Below are 13,819 nucleotides of genomic sequence, written 5' to 3' on the forward strand. Positions count from 1 at the left end.
CTGAAATCCCAGCCGTCAGTTGGTCCTCAGGGCTTCGCCTCGCTATAAAAGCGAGAGAGAAAAGGAGAAGCCGGGGGCGTGAGGAGGTGGACAGCGGCCCAAAAATTCACGCTCACGGGATTTTTGGGGAGACTTGATGTAATTACTGTGTAAACACCGCGGGGTTGGGAGGCTCGGTCACTGGACAGAGCAGCGAGCCTCAGACAGGGGTCGTCTAACAATCTAAACGACACAAACGAGCCACCGCGGAAGAGGTTGGGAACACGCGCGCAAACACTGACGGCGCCAATAGAGACATAACATCACGCTCTCATCTCCAGCAGATGGCTACAATGTGGCGCTAAAGGCCATGCAAAGTGATTGGCCATGTGTTTTCTCTCTTCCTCTCCTCGCTCATCCTCCTCTTCCCCTCCGTCGCTCTCTGTGGCCCCATCTCCCTCTGCCTGTCTAGCACTGTCTCCTCTGCTCGCCACAGAGATTTAGTGATTAATCAGAAGCAGGAGTGGGATAAAGAGAGGAGAGAGAAAGGGGGGATGGAGGAGGAGGAGGAGGAAGAGGAGGTGGGGGGGGGGGATAGAGACATGAGCCAGAGAGAGCGGGTCGGGCCAGGCCGGTGGAACTCCTCCTCACCAAGGACCTCTGGGACCAGGGGGGGATCAGTCCCGCACAAATATTGGGATTTGATGGGAGTGGGCTGGTAAGCTATGACCAGATGGCTGAGGATGTTCCGTTAAGACGGCCGATTGATTCTGGGGAACAGATATCCCCACCCCACCTCAACACCCTCCCAAAACACACACACACACACACACACACACACACACACACACACCCTTGTTATGTGGGAAACACCTCTGGGACTGCAGTCAAGTGCCGGCACTAAACTCTGGCACCACACAAAAAAAACAAAACAAACAGAAGCTAACGGCATAGCAAAGCTGCTCACTCTGAGGCATAGTGGGGTTCTGGCACGGCAGGCAGCGGCGAGGGGAGACAGAGACGGCCCCGGCCGCTGATCTCTGAATAATAGTGCTGGCATCGGGAGGAAATTACCCCCTCTCAGAGTGGAGGCGCTCTCGTCCTCTCACTCTATCGCTCCCTCGCTCACTCACTCACAGGGAAAGGGGGTTAAACGGAGATGTATGGCGGCCTAACCTTATTGTGACCTACATGACCCAAATCAACGGCGTAGTGAAGCACAGGTAGATCTGTGAAAACAAGAGCTTGTGATTTCAAATGGTGACCTCCAAGGCTTCAAAATGTATGTTTCCTCCTGCGTTGATTGAACCAACAGAAAGTGTATCAAAGTGAATTGGAATACTCACAGATAATAACCGTACAACTGTACATTGTGGACAATATAAATATAACAAAAAACAATATAATCAAAATATTTATGAGTGAATGAAACAGAAAATGGCTGCCTGCATTGCAATACCTGTTACTGACACTCTCAGACCATTCCATTATGTGATGATCACATCCAAAATAAAAACTACAACAACAATATACAGTATAACAACATCCACATGTCTCCAGCCAAGTCCCTCCTCTTTTTAATCAAACTCTAATTTTCAGATGTCTCCACTGTTATTTTGCAGACCCCAATTGTGTTATTACTTTTTCTCTGTCATTATAGAGAATTTTGGAACAATCAATTATCTGCCCACAATGGTGGCTGAATGGTATCAGATGATGAGAATGTGCTGCAGAGAGACCCATTGAGAAGCAGGAGCTGAGAGAGGATCGTGTGTGTGTGTGTGTGTGTGTGTGTGTGTGTGTGTGTGTGTGTGTGTGTGTCGGAGTCTTTGTGAGGTCAGTTCAGAGACAGGAGAACGACAGTGACTTTGGCGCACGCACACACACACACACACACACACCTTTTACAGAGCGAAAGAGAGAAAGCTGCGACCCGTCCGCCAAATCAAGAGCTTGCACACTGGCTGGGTAAGGCAGGATTGCACTATCTTGGTTTTTTGCTTTTTATCTTTTTTTACATTATATTTACCTACTTACTTCACGCATGGCATAAATACAAATACACATGCTGTCTTATCACAATCAGGAAATCAGCAGTCTTCTTGTCTTGATATTGTATATATAATGTGAAATCTCATAATAGTGTTAATCAATGTTAAAGAACATCTCAAATTGTGAGTAAAAATATTTCATCATAAGCAACTGTTATAAATGTATGTCTTGTATGTTAAAACTGATCAAGTTCAGATTTGATGACAAAATGTGAATGCTTCTTCCTATTTTAAATTTTAAAGTTTAATATTCAACATAACAGAATAAAATTAAACTCTGAAAAGGAAAGGGTGTTATTTAATAGTAAAATTAAGAAAAACACAATGCTTTATTGTTAATGAATAACATTGTAAAAAATAATCTGATTTTATAAAGAGTATATTCATTTCAATCTGATAAATATGGCTTATTTTTTTCTGTCTGCATTGTATCTTGAAGAGGTAGCAATCTTGTTAAGAGGATTTAGTCCCCCATTTCTCTCTCTTTCTCACAACTGGTCATCTTGATTTAAGATTTTATTTTTTATCAAAGAATGGATCTTGATAGAGGTGTGTGAATATTACACTCTTTTTTAGAGGTTGTGGGTTTATCTATAATCAATTTTTTTCCAGCAGACACACACATTAATTGCCTAAAATGATAGGCTTCCATCAATACATCCTTGAACTTAAAAAGCTCGGTGCAGCCATTTTCTCTTTTATTCAATCAAATCATCCTACCAATTGCCCTCCTTTGGTGAGATAATGCAGTTAAGCTTTTGTGTTCCAATATTTCGAATTAGACCTACAGCTTAATTCTCTCAAAAAAAAAAATGGATTGCAAAGAAAAGGAGAAGACAGTGGAGAGGCGATGGAAAAGACGGATGGTGGCCTCCATTATTCTGCACATTTGAGGATCACAGAGCAAAGTTACACATTTCAAACGCAGCCGGCGGAGCCTGGGCTTTGTGCCGCGCTCTCACTAACAGCGCGGCCGCCGCTATAAGATCACTGATTACTCGACGCGTGCTGCGCTCACTGCTCTAAATATAGTGACTTCACTGTACAGCCCAGCACATTCCCCTCGGCCGCAAAACAGGGTCTACTCATTAGCTTTCCCTAGCTTTCCAAAATGAAATACATTTGAAAATTGTACACTTTCATTTTACAGTGTGTAAAAGCAGAATAGGCACAATCTACTTTATTCTTTGTACATGAAATTAAATGATTAATTGATGACAAAATTATTGTCTGCTATATGGTAGTACATGTAATGTAAATGAAATGAAAATGAAAAATGAATTTTATAAAAGACTTAGATATATGGAACTCCTTCAATTATTCATCTATTCATCTACTTAGAGAGAACCATTACGACAAGATTCATTTTAAATAGCTTTTTTAAAATAAAAAACACAACAGCAGGGATCCTGCCTCGCTGTCAAGAAACAGAAGAGGAACCCTAAGAAAGAAACACTTAGCAACACAGATAAGAGGGACAGAAATTGCCACTGGAGAAAATTAGGATTATTTAGCTCACCAATGAGCACCTATTTGCTGTTGGTCATAATGCCTTCTCACACTTTATAAAATCATCATTTAATTACGGCCACGATAGGCTGATTGTGGGAGCGGGCGGGCAAGCGGCGGGCGGGAGAGTGCGAGGAGAGATGAGAGGGTTCCTGCTCTGGGGCCCAGCGCACAAAGACAGGGATTGTTAGTCGCCTTGGCATTTCAATCATCACCCCTGTATCAGAGTTGAATTAGAGCAGACGCGTCGCAGAGAGGACGTGTCAGCGATGAACATTTTCAACTCGGAAACAAAAGATCATGCCCCCCCCTTCGTCAGAGGACACTAATGTATGGAGATGCTCTGATGATTTTTGGGGAGTTCATTCGGTTGACATCTTACTGGAAAGCTCGGATACTGCAGGATTTGTTTTTGTTGAGTGTTATTTCCCTAGCAACTTAAATTGGACAAGCATGAGAAGACATGCTATTATTTTCCCAGTTGGTTATCTGATACATTCTTGGTTGGTCTAATGTCTCTGTTATTCTGATATACTTATTCAATTTACTTTCAACTTGATGCATCCACATGCAAGCCAGCAGCCTTCTGCAAGCATCACACCAATGCATTACATTATCTGTGGATTCAAACTGCCAGAATCTTGGGCCACTCCAGTAACATACTCACACAAACAAACACTCGCACAAACACACTCACACACACTCAGACACACACTCAGACACACAAACACACACACACACACACACACACACAGGTCTGAAAAACCTAACCTCTTGTCTGACCCTGTCTGTTCAATTTCCCTCTCTGAAATGGTAAAGGCTCCTTCTGTCACTCTCAGTGTGAGACACACACATCTCACAGAAAGTAAAAACAGACACACACCAACCTGTTGTCTTTCTCTATTGCCCTTTTAAAAACAGACACACACCAACCTGTTGTCTTTCTCTATTGCCCTTTTAAAAACAGACACACACCAACCTGTTGTCTTTCTCTATTGCCCTCTTTTGCACATCTTTTGCAAACCCCATATACAACAGCACTTTTGTTTATGGTCCTTCAATATACATTATTCCTACATGCGAATACACAAACATGAAAATTGTGGTTCTATTACTATTGCTATTTCTTTCTACACACTAAGTCTTCCTTTCTTGAGTGTTTTAAAAACTCTTCCTTTGTGATGATTAATAATAACCCCACACCTGAATTGTAAAGCATGCATCTTACCAATAATTCAAAACTGGTGGTATCCATTTAAAACAGGTATGAATGCATGGAAATTGTATCACCAAATATATAAGCATATATAAGTGTTTTTATAAAAATGCTGAAATTAGATTAGATATTTTTCCCAAATGTACATTATGCAGACATATTTATATGTCCTTCCTGGCTTGAAGAGATGAGAGTTTGCTTTTCCTAAGACCCACACATCTGGCCCCTCTGCACATCAGTGTTCTGATGCCATCTATTGGAAAGCCTGCTCATCTTATCTGTGTTTCTCACCACCAGATGCAACTACACAGCCTGAACACACTCTGTGCTCTTTAAATATGTTGGAGTAGGCTACATAAAATAACTTTGTGGGAGATATTATCTAGAATATTTTTTGGTTATCCAATTAATGCCTGCCTCTATTAAAATTAAATGTAAAAAAAAATCTCAAGTAAATCACAGCAAGATATGCACTGCTCATATGTGCAAGGGAATGAATCCAAAAAACAAACAAGTTATCTACCAACACAACACCTATGGATAACGTCAACATTACTGTTACTACAGTTATTGCAGTTATTCCGACAACATTCCAGTTATTTTGAAAAATCTTCATGAGACATTTGCTAACAAATCTTCCCAAATACTCTAAACCTTTTCAGGTAATGAAAGACAACTCCACATATGCCAGTTAATTTCTCTTTAAAATCAAGAGAGGACAGAGAGAGAGAGAGAGAGAGAGAGAGAGAGAGAGAGAGAGAGAGAGAGCGAAAGCGATGATAGCTGGATAATGTTCATCGTCTCTCAGTATTCTTTTATCTTACTGCAGGGGGCAGTGCCTGCATACGAATATGCCGCTCTCATCTCTCACGGAGCAATTACTGCCGCTCCCTAATTACCTCTAATTCCACTGTGTGTGTGTGTGTGTGTGTGTGTGTGTGTGTGTGTGTGTGTGTGTGTGTGTGTGTGTGGTGTGTGTGTGTCTCCGCACACACGCAACCTATTCCCCAATGGCTGTAACTCCCTCTGGTTTCGATACCACCCAACAAGTTTTATATAAGGGAATTAAAACATATGAGACTCTAATGTAAAAAAGACTGCTATTGAGACTAAGTGGCTACTTAAAGCAACATCAAAGAGTTTTTTGTACCTTAAAATAATGTTTCCAAAATCGTTTCAGTGGTTCATCAACTTGTAACAGGGTGAACGGCACTTCTGCATTCGCTTCACAGCCCTCTATCGGCTATAACCGCACTATGTAAGTTTGCCAGATCGGGTAGCGGATTTGTAGTTCGATGGAATGAGACATAAGAAACTACAAATTTGACTTGCATCTGATGTCGCAATACATCGTACTATCATAAATCGTACAACATATTCTACCTTGTCTATGGACATCGGTATTTGCAATAGCATGCGTGCGACAGAGGGAAAGTTCTTTGGTGTTGCTTTAAATGAATGAATTATGAACTGTAACAACTAATGGTGCATAAGTAATCCATGTTTTGTTATGGGACTACAGATGGATCATGAGAGGATATTTGTTCAAACATAGGAACAGATTCAGGGAGACTCTCATGATCGCTGGCATGCACCTTTCACCACTCCACACTCACAGCCTTATAGCCTCACTCTCCTTGTGTAAAACAAAATGGCAAATCTACATCTGCTCTGTCCAAACCCCCCCCAAGCCACAGCCACAGCCAGACCCCCCCCCCATTCCCCATCATCTCTGCACTTGCATATCCATTCTCTGGCAACCCTGTTGGCATGGAGAGGGCCTTGAGTGAGCACTCTTGGGCACTTTGCCCCCCCCCCCCAACGCCACCTTGACACTTTATCCAGCGCCACTCAGGGGCCAAGGCTGACGGGGTCAATAGGTTCATTTGAAAATTGACTGTGGGATGATTGGAGGTCTCTTTTTTCATTCTGTCTTTCTTTCCTTCTTTTTTCTGTGGTTCTCTCTCTGCTTCTGTGGTTCTCCTTGGGATCGATCCCTGAGCAAGCAGGCAAAGGTCTGGCCTCAATCACAGGGGGCTCTTTCATTTCAATCACATGCTGATAGAGGCTTGACATTAATTGGTATAAAAAGCAGTGCAGTGGAGGTGGCCACGGTGTGTGTGTGTGTGTGTGTGTGTGTGTGAAGAGTGCTTAGAGGGAAAATGGCCTTGAGAGAATGATGACAGACAAATTACCCTCAAAGAGAAAAGAGATTCCACCCGAGAGCCACAAAATACACATCTGCTGTCAATTAGTCTGTCATAATACATGATAAACCTTCAGAAATGGAGGGGGGCTCAGAAACATCTGAATTCGATGTCAGGGTCAGTTAGAAAAGACCATGTTCATTCATCTGTTCATCAAGACTATGTTTCTTTGTCTTTACAAGCTTGGTACATCACATGAAAAGAGAATAACTTTTAACAAAGAATATCTGTCTGGATCTGATAAAAAAACAACTATGCTTCCACAGGACCCAGAATATGAACTGGTGAATAGATTGCCAATGTGATTGATTTAGGCAATTCTAAAGTATTGCATTTAATTCTTCCTTTAATTCAAAACAAATCCAAGCACATGGGGACAGACATTTGAAGTGTTACTCATTTAAAACGTAAAGCTAGGTGTTTGGAAGCTGTGTTTTCTCTACACAGGTGTCCAACCCCTGATGAGAACACAAAATGCAGCAGAGGGCTTCCTCAGAAGAAGCTTCAGCACAATATTGAGACACATCTCTGGCAAGCCAATATTTATCATAAGTCATTTGCCCTCAAACAGACAACTGCGGGTATTGTGCGCTTGTCACAAGTGACTAAGATTTATGACAGGCGATTACCACGTCTGCGGGCCGGAAGCCTCATTAGCTGCACTATTCTTTAAAGACTGCAGCAATAAATTGACTTCTGTTGCCATTTAGCACATATCGAGGGCTTCTGACAATTTCTTTTTTCCATTGGCAGGCTTCTCACAGTATGACTCCTCTAATGGTTGGAGAACTACATCCTCATATAAGACAAGCAAGAGCAGCAAATTATTCATAACAGATGTTTTTCCTTTTCAAGCTGTCGGCTGTGAACATTACCCCTCAATACACCCCCCCCCCCCCCCAAAAAAAAAAAAAACGTCTCTTCAGTGTGACATTCGTCAGTCAGGTATACAGACCACAGACTCCTGCTGTCTCCCTCTGACCTGGTGCCATTTACAAGCCACAGAAGGCTTGTAAATGGGAACAGCACATCAACAAAATGAAATGTTGCTGTTCTTATCGATGTTTTGTTTTGAAAAATCACACCCTGCAAGAACTCCACTAGGGGGAAGAGAGAATGGCAAATAAAAACTGTGGGTCTATAATAACTCCGCAATTTTCATTGCTGGATAATGTGGCTTTTTTGCCCATGGAAGATAAGTGCTCTGTCAGTATGAAGTCTCCCCCTCCACCTTCTCCCCTACCCCTCCTCGTCTAATCGCAGCGTTTGACCACCTGTGCTGCCGAGCTGTAGAGGAGGTTGGGAGCTGGCGGTGCAGACGATTAAGTCCCTGGGGATTCCGCCCCCCTCCAGCCATCACCCCCCCCCATGAATGACTGGAGCACCTGCCTCGCCACAGTAACATCCTGCTCACCTCAGCAGTCCATGAACACACTCACTCGCAATGCCCCAGAAAGCCCGGCACGCCACACACACTTCTATATTGGTGTGCAGAAATCAAACGCTCAAGCTGCACTTTTGGGAACAGATACACACAAAAATAATTTTCTAAACACATGCAGAGAACCTTATCTATTGGGAAAATTTGCATAGGAGACACTGGCAGGCATGGTATGTTATCATATGTTTCAGTTATTCATGTGTTCAGTGGAATCTAGAAGCAGTACCCTTCAGTATCTAAATGTCTACAATGTAGATTGCTGCTATGAAAATGTCAGTGTCAACTAATTTTAGTATAAATATTTGTTAACTGTACGCATACAGAAGACACATACAGAAGTGGTTTTGCAAAGAATAAAATTATCTGAGCATTTAGTATTCTTTTGTACAGTAAAATATTAAGTGTTTTACACTGAACATGGTTCAATTGTGCCAATTATGATCTATTCAGAAGTGTGACCAATATGCATATGGTATGGAATGTAATATTAACATGTGGAATGGGTGGAATAAAATTTTGGGGCATGCCCATTAAGGAATTTTCTATACACAACATTCCTGAAAAGAAGAGGAGTGCCCCACTGCAGAGACCAAGTGCTCAACAAGCGCTGAACAGCTCATATATGAGATGTTCATTTCTGCCAAAGATCAGGCCTCAAGCAGAGGGAACATTCCCTGAGCTTCTGACAATCTGCACAAGTGCTCGTGTAACTCTGCTAGAAACCCATTTTCCCTGTCACAGGTACAGTATCAGGCCAACCTGATGTCCGCTGGAACACCTAGATTGAGGTCTTAATTCCGACTTTCTGGTGGACAAGTGGGAATAGCACCCTTAAAACCCTCATTTACATTTCAGGATTAAGACAGGCCTGGCTCCTGCAGGTGCTTTGGGCCAATTAATTACAGCTCTCCAGGTGCTGGATGGCCATGTGGGTTTAATGCCGGGTTAGAGCAGCTTTGCCAGAGTTTGTCCATAAATCGCTCTAATTTAAGGTTTTTTAAAGCAAGTAGGCACTTAGGACAAGAGTCTATCAGAAGCTTTCAGTGAGACAAAGAGCTCTGTGATGAGGCCCACATTAAGATAGCCCTAGGCCAAGGTTAAACACAACTTGCTTGTTCCATTTATATAAAGCCAATACCGTTAATTCTAATGTGTCAGAAAACGGCTTGTGTTTTATTAACAGAGATACTTGTTTAAAATACTTTATTTCACATGAGTTTTTTCATTTAATATATGGATAATCTAAATAAACCATACATAATCAAAATATGTATGTTAAAGAACTATTAAAAAATTAGCCATGGAAAATCAGCCACTTTCATATCATCTGTGGTTTGAGCGACATAATCCTGTTAGCCTATGTACTGTAGCTTCCGCCATATTACTTCTGCCACATGAACTGTAAGGGTCTTTGACACACAGATGGGTGGGAGGGCTACTCTAGGCTATATCCAGGGGTCAGATGGCTAACCACAGACTTGACTGATAGGGGTTTAATGATGGGGGTTGGGTTAGCCGAGCGGAAGGGGGCTATCATCAGTGTGACTGACAGGACTCAAACTCAAGCTCAATTGGCTGTAATTGCCGGTCAGTGCTCTCCACTCTCTCAGCCTTGCCTCTCACTGAGTCCTCCCCTCACTTTACCACTCCATTAAGTTATTTCCCATCGAACACCTCTTCAGGGGATACCCGGCACAAGGATCGCAATTCAGGCTGCTTCCACCCATAATCCCTGCTCAGCCATGAGGACTAAAGTAATTGAGGGATTGGGGATTTTTCTTATTAAATGATTCTCATTCTATATCTGCTTATTCTCACAAATAAACCACTTCATTGTGGATATAGGTTCATGGTCCTTCTTTATGCTTTTTGCCCAGAGACTGTAACAGTCAAATGTTGATAAATGCTTAGACTGAATGAAGCATGATGACAGTAATATTGATTCTACATAACTTTGCAGATGGTACTACAAAGTACTATCAAAATGGGATGATCCATTACCTAAAGGTTTTCTGTACAATTTAATGTACTTAAAAATTTCACCCACAATATAGTCTACTCAAGAGCAGTCACAGAGTATAGACTACACAGATTTAGTCAAACCAGTAACCTGAGTGACTAACACAAACAAATACAATACAAGGTTTAAAGAGTAATTATTTTCTATCTGGTTCATGCTGTCTAAGCCTGTAATTGAAAACAATGATCCAAAAGGAACTGTGAGAAAAACACCATTAATATGGAATAAGCTGAAATCAGGAACCCAAACCATGAATTTGGGTGCCATGAAGAGGCAGTGGAAGCTAACTACAGTGGCGTGTAATTCTTGCTCTAACACACACATGGCTGATCTGACTGGCACACAGGACTCAGAATGATTAAGTCAAGTAACAGAAGGGGCAATGATGCATACTGACTGGCTGGTTTCGTCTCCCAAGAGTTGCAGGATTCAGGCGTTGGTATTGGGTGGCAGTAGAGAGTCAAGTCATTACATATTCTATTCAGATTGAGATTGAATTTTAGGAGAGTCTTTTTTTTTTTGTTCCAGTGCAAATGTTGACATTTCAATATGCCAAGTGAGAAATCAACTCATTTGAATATTTTGTGCTTGCCAATTGTTATCGGGGGCAGAAAGCCAGAAGTACAGGTTCGAAATTGGCTGCATTAGAATAAAAAGTTGATGAAAAGAATGACAAACTAACAACTACTTCAGAAAAAAGGCCCTTTGCTCTTTGAGTGACCAGTCCACATGAAAATTCAAACGGCCCTACGAGGCATTTTCTCTTTCATGTAACTCATGCCAATCAAGGCAACTCAAAGAATGCTTGCAGATGTGAAGGGCACTGGAGTCAAGCCTCGTGGCGGGTCACTTCTGGACAACGCACACTGCATCATCACACAGGGGCAGTGCCAGAGCAGCAACAGCAACTTTGAAACCAACAAGACATTATAAAAACAAGCTCCCGTGTAAACTTTTTTAAATGTAAACAATAAATTCATGAAAACATATTTTTGTCAAAATAATTGCTGTAACAACAAAAACAAAACATTTAAACTAGTTTGCGCACACTTTACATTAAAGACGATTTCACCATTAGCACTTAACCAAATTGAAATAATCATGCGCATAATTAAAATGGTTAATTCCTGGCAGATTGCTGAAGTGAGCTGCAGTGGTTTGCAGACTGTGCAGCTGCAGATGGGAGAAGCACACACTGTGGTGGGCAGATAGTCTGTGGCTTAGTGCTGCCTCTTTCCCACATCACGTCTCTTACTTTCACTCTCGCCGAGATGCCCCGAGTGTCTTCCCTGCCACTGACTCAGAGTGCTTGCATGACAGCACTGTGCCCTACCACACAATTCGGCACTCAACAGGAGCAAAAAAAAAAAAACTGCACCATCAGAAGAGTCATTTGCATTACAGCACGGACCAGGCAGGAAGAAAGTCAGTGAGAGAAGAAAAAGCCAAATGGAACTTACCCTGGCAGAAAATCTCCACGACCAGCGCCATCTGAGCCAGAGCACTGCCAGCCATCCTCCTCTCCTCCCTCTTCCCAGTCAGCTTCCCCTCATCTATCCATCCATCAGTGTAGAGTAAAAGAGATGCAAGTTGAAGTCCAGGCGGATGCCTTGTACACTCCAAGCCCTTGCTTCCCTCTCTCTCTCGCCAACTCCTGTGGCGCAGCGGAGCCTGCCTGCCTGAAGAGAGAGAGCAGGTACACTTCAATGCCAGGCGGCTTCGCTCGCCTTCGCCGGGGCAGCTGTCTTCACCGTTTCACCCCCGAGATCGCAGTGTGCAGATGCCTGCCTCGGCACACTCCACACAAAACAAACACACGCGCGCCGGGGGTTTTCAGCGGTGCAACCCTGAGCCAGGCCTGTCTTTGAAAGTGCTTTCTACCCCACAACACAGACGGCTTTCATTATCTTCGCAGTCACAGCAAGGCCTAGCTTTAAAAGCTACTGATTTCTTTTTTCCTTTAGCCTCCCACACAAAGGAAGGGCATTTTGTAAATTACTTGCTCGTTTCAGACCAACAAAAGGTACTTTCATTGAGCCCCCCCTCCCCATTTGATTTTGCTCAAATTTGATTACAAGGATTGAAAAAGGAGAAGGGGGAGGAAGAGGAAATAAAAAAAAACAGATGGCGTCCTCATTCAGCACTCTGAATGGCTTTATCTGTGTCTTTTTAAACTGTGGCAATCCACTGCGTTTCAGTTGGCTAAAAAAAGAGAACTTGACAAAAATTATTGGTTTGTCATTTCTCATACAACTGCCATGAAGAACTCAAAGAAAAGCCTTTTCTTCCTCTCTCTCTCGCTGCCTCTCACTCCTCTCCCTCACTTTTCTCTCTCAGTATCGCCTGCTTGGATCAAAATAATGGAGATTAGGTATTTCATTAGAAATTATAGCTGGCTATGGAGTGGACTGTCATATTAATAGCAACCTGCTCTGGGCCTTCAGCATGTGCTATTCACCTAGACAATAGAGACAGGGGACGATACATTGAACCTCTGATTCAGGCCTGATCAATTTTCTATCATCATCAAGACAGGAGGGGGATTTTTTAACAAAGACCTTCACACATGACTGGCCCATGGAAAGGAGCCCCCCTCATTTCTCTCTGCAAAACAGTTCCAACTAAACTAAACACATATTCTCCCACACAAAGAGATGTATTCTCCTGAGAGAGAAAGGAAAGAGACATGGGCTATAATTCCATTTCTATGCCGCAATGGGCATTTCAGCGTGTTCTTGTTTTCAGCTGGAGGTAATTATAGGCTGTTGCAGACTCACACATGAAGGAAGAGTGGGAACTAATGGTGAGAGCTCAGTTATATTGTTCTGGTCCTCATGGCAGTGTTGCTCTGTGTCTGGATCTGAGCACCAAGAGACACCACTGGCTCGAGGATGAGTCTAGCATGAGCACTGAGCCTCGAGACCTTGGAGGAAGCCCTGCCAAAATGCCCTAACGAGGTTCAAAAGAGCTTTTTCAATTGGTTTGGCCCTTCACCAACACACTGCAGCTTCCCAAAGAATCTATTTCTTAGTACTTTAAAACCCTCCCTGTAATGTTGTCCTGGCAGTCTCTCAAACACACCAGTAGCATTCTTCATCCACATAGGTTTAGAGGTTTAATCTTAAAATACCTGAAAAGCCACCCCCTAAACTACTTTTACATAATCATCCAATTCATACACACTGTGGATTCCCTCAACTTCTCTGTGTAAAATGAAAAAGGGGTGACTATTATGTGGCTGATAGGTCCAAAATGAGACGCCGTGGATGAGTAACTCTAGGTGCCACCTGAGAGTTGGCCACACTGAAGAGAGCAGATGTGCTCCATGTAATGTCTATAATCACAGTCATCTCGACCTTGTCCATTTCCATATGCTTTTTTTATACGGAATGGAGA

The 13,819-nt window shown here is 42.6% G+C and overlaps 1 long non-coding RNA gene across 1 annotated transcript in view; it reads right to left on the minus strand.

Moving 5' to 3' along the window:
• LOC125300080 overlaps positions 1-13,819 on the minus strand; it is a 99,433-nt gene that overhangs the window by 82,229 nt on the left and 3,385 nt on the right. Inside the window, exon 2 of the long non-coding RNA XR_007194507.1 lies at positions 11,884-12,102. This is a non-coding gene — a long non-coding RNA (uncharacterized LOC125300080). The remainder of the gene's footprint in view (positions 1-11,883; positions 12,103-13,819) is intronic.

Source organism: Alosa alosa, chromosome 9 (genome assembly GCF_017589495.1).
Source record: "Alosa alosa isolate M-15738 ecotype Scorff River chromosome 9, AALO_Geno_1.1, whole genome shotgun sequence".
In the NCBI taxonomy this organism is placed as follows: domain Eukaryota; kingdom Metazoa; phylum Chordata; class Actinopteri; order Clupeiformes; family Clupeidae; genus Alosa; species Alosa alosa.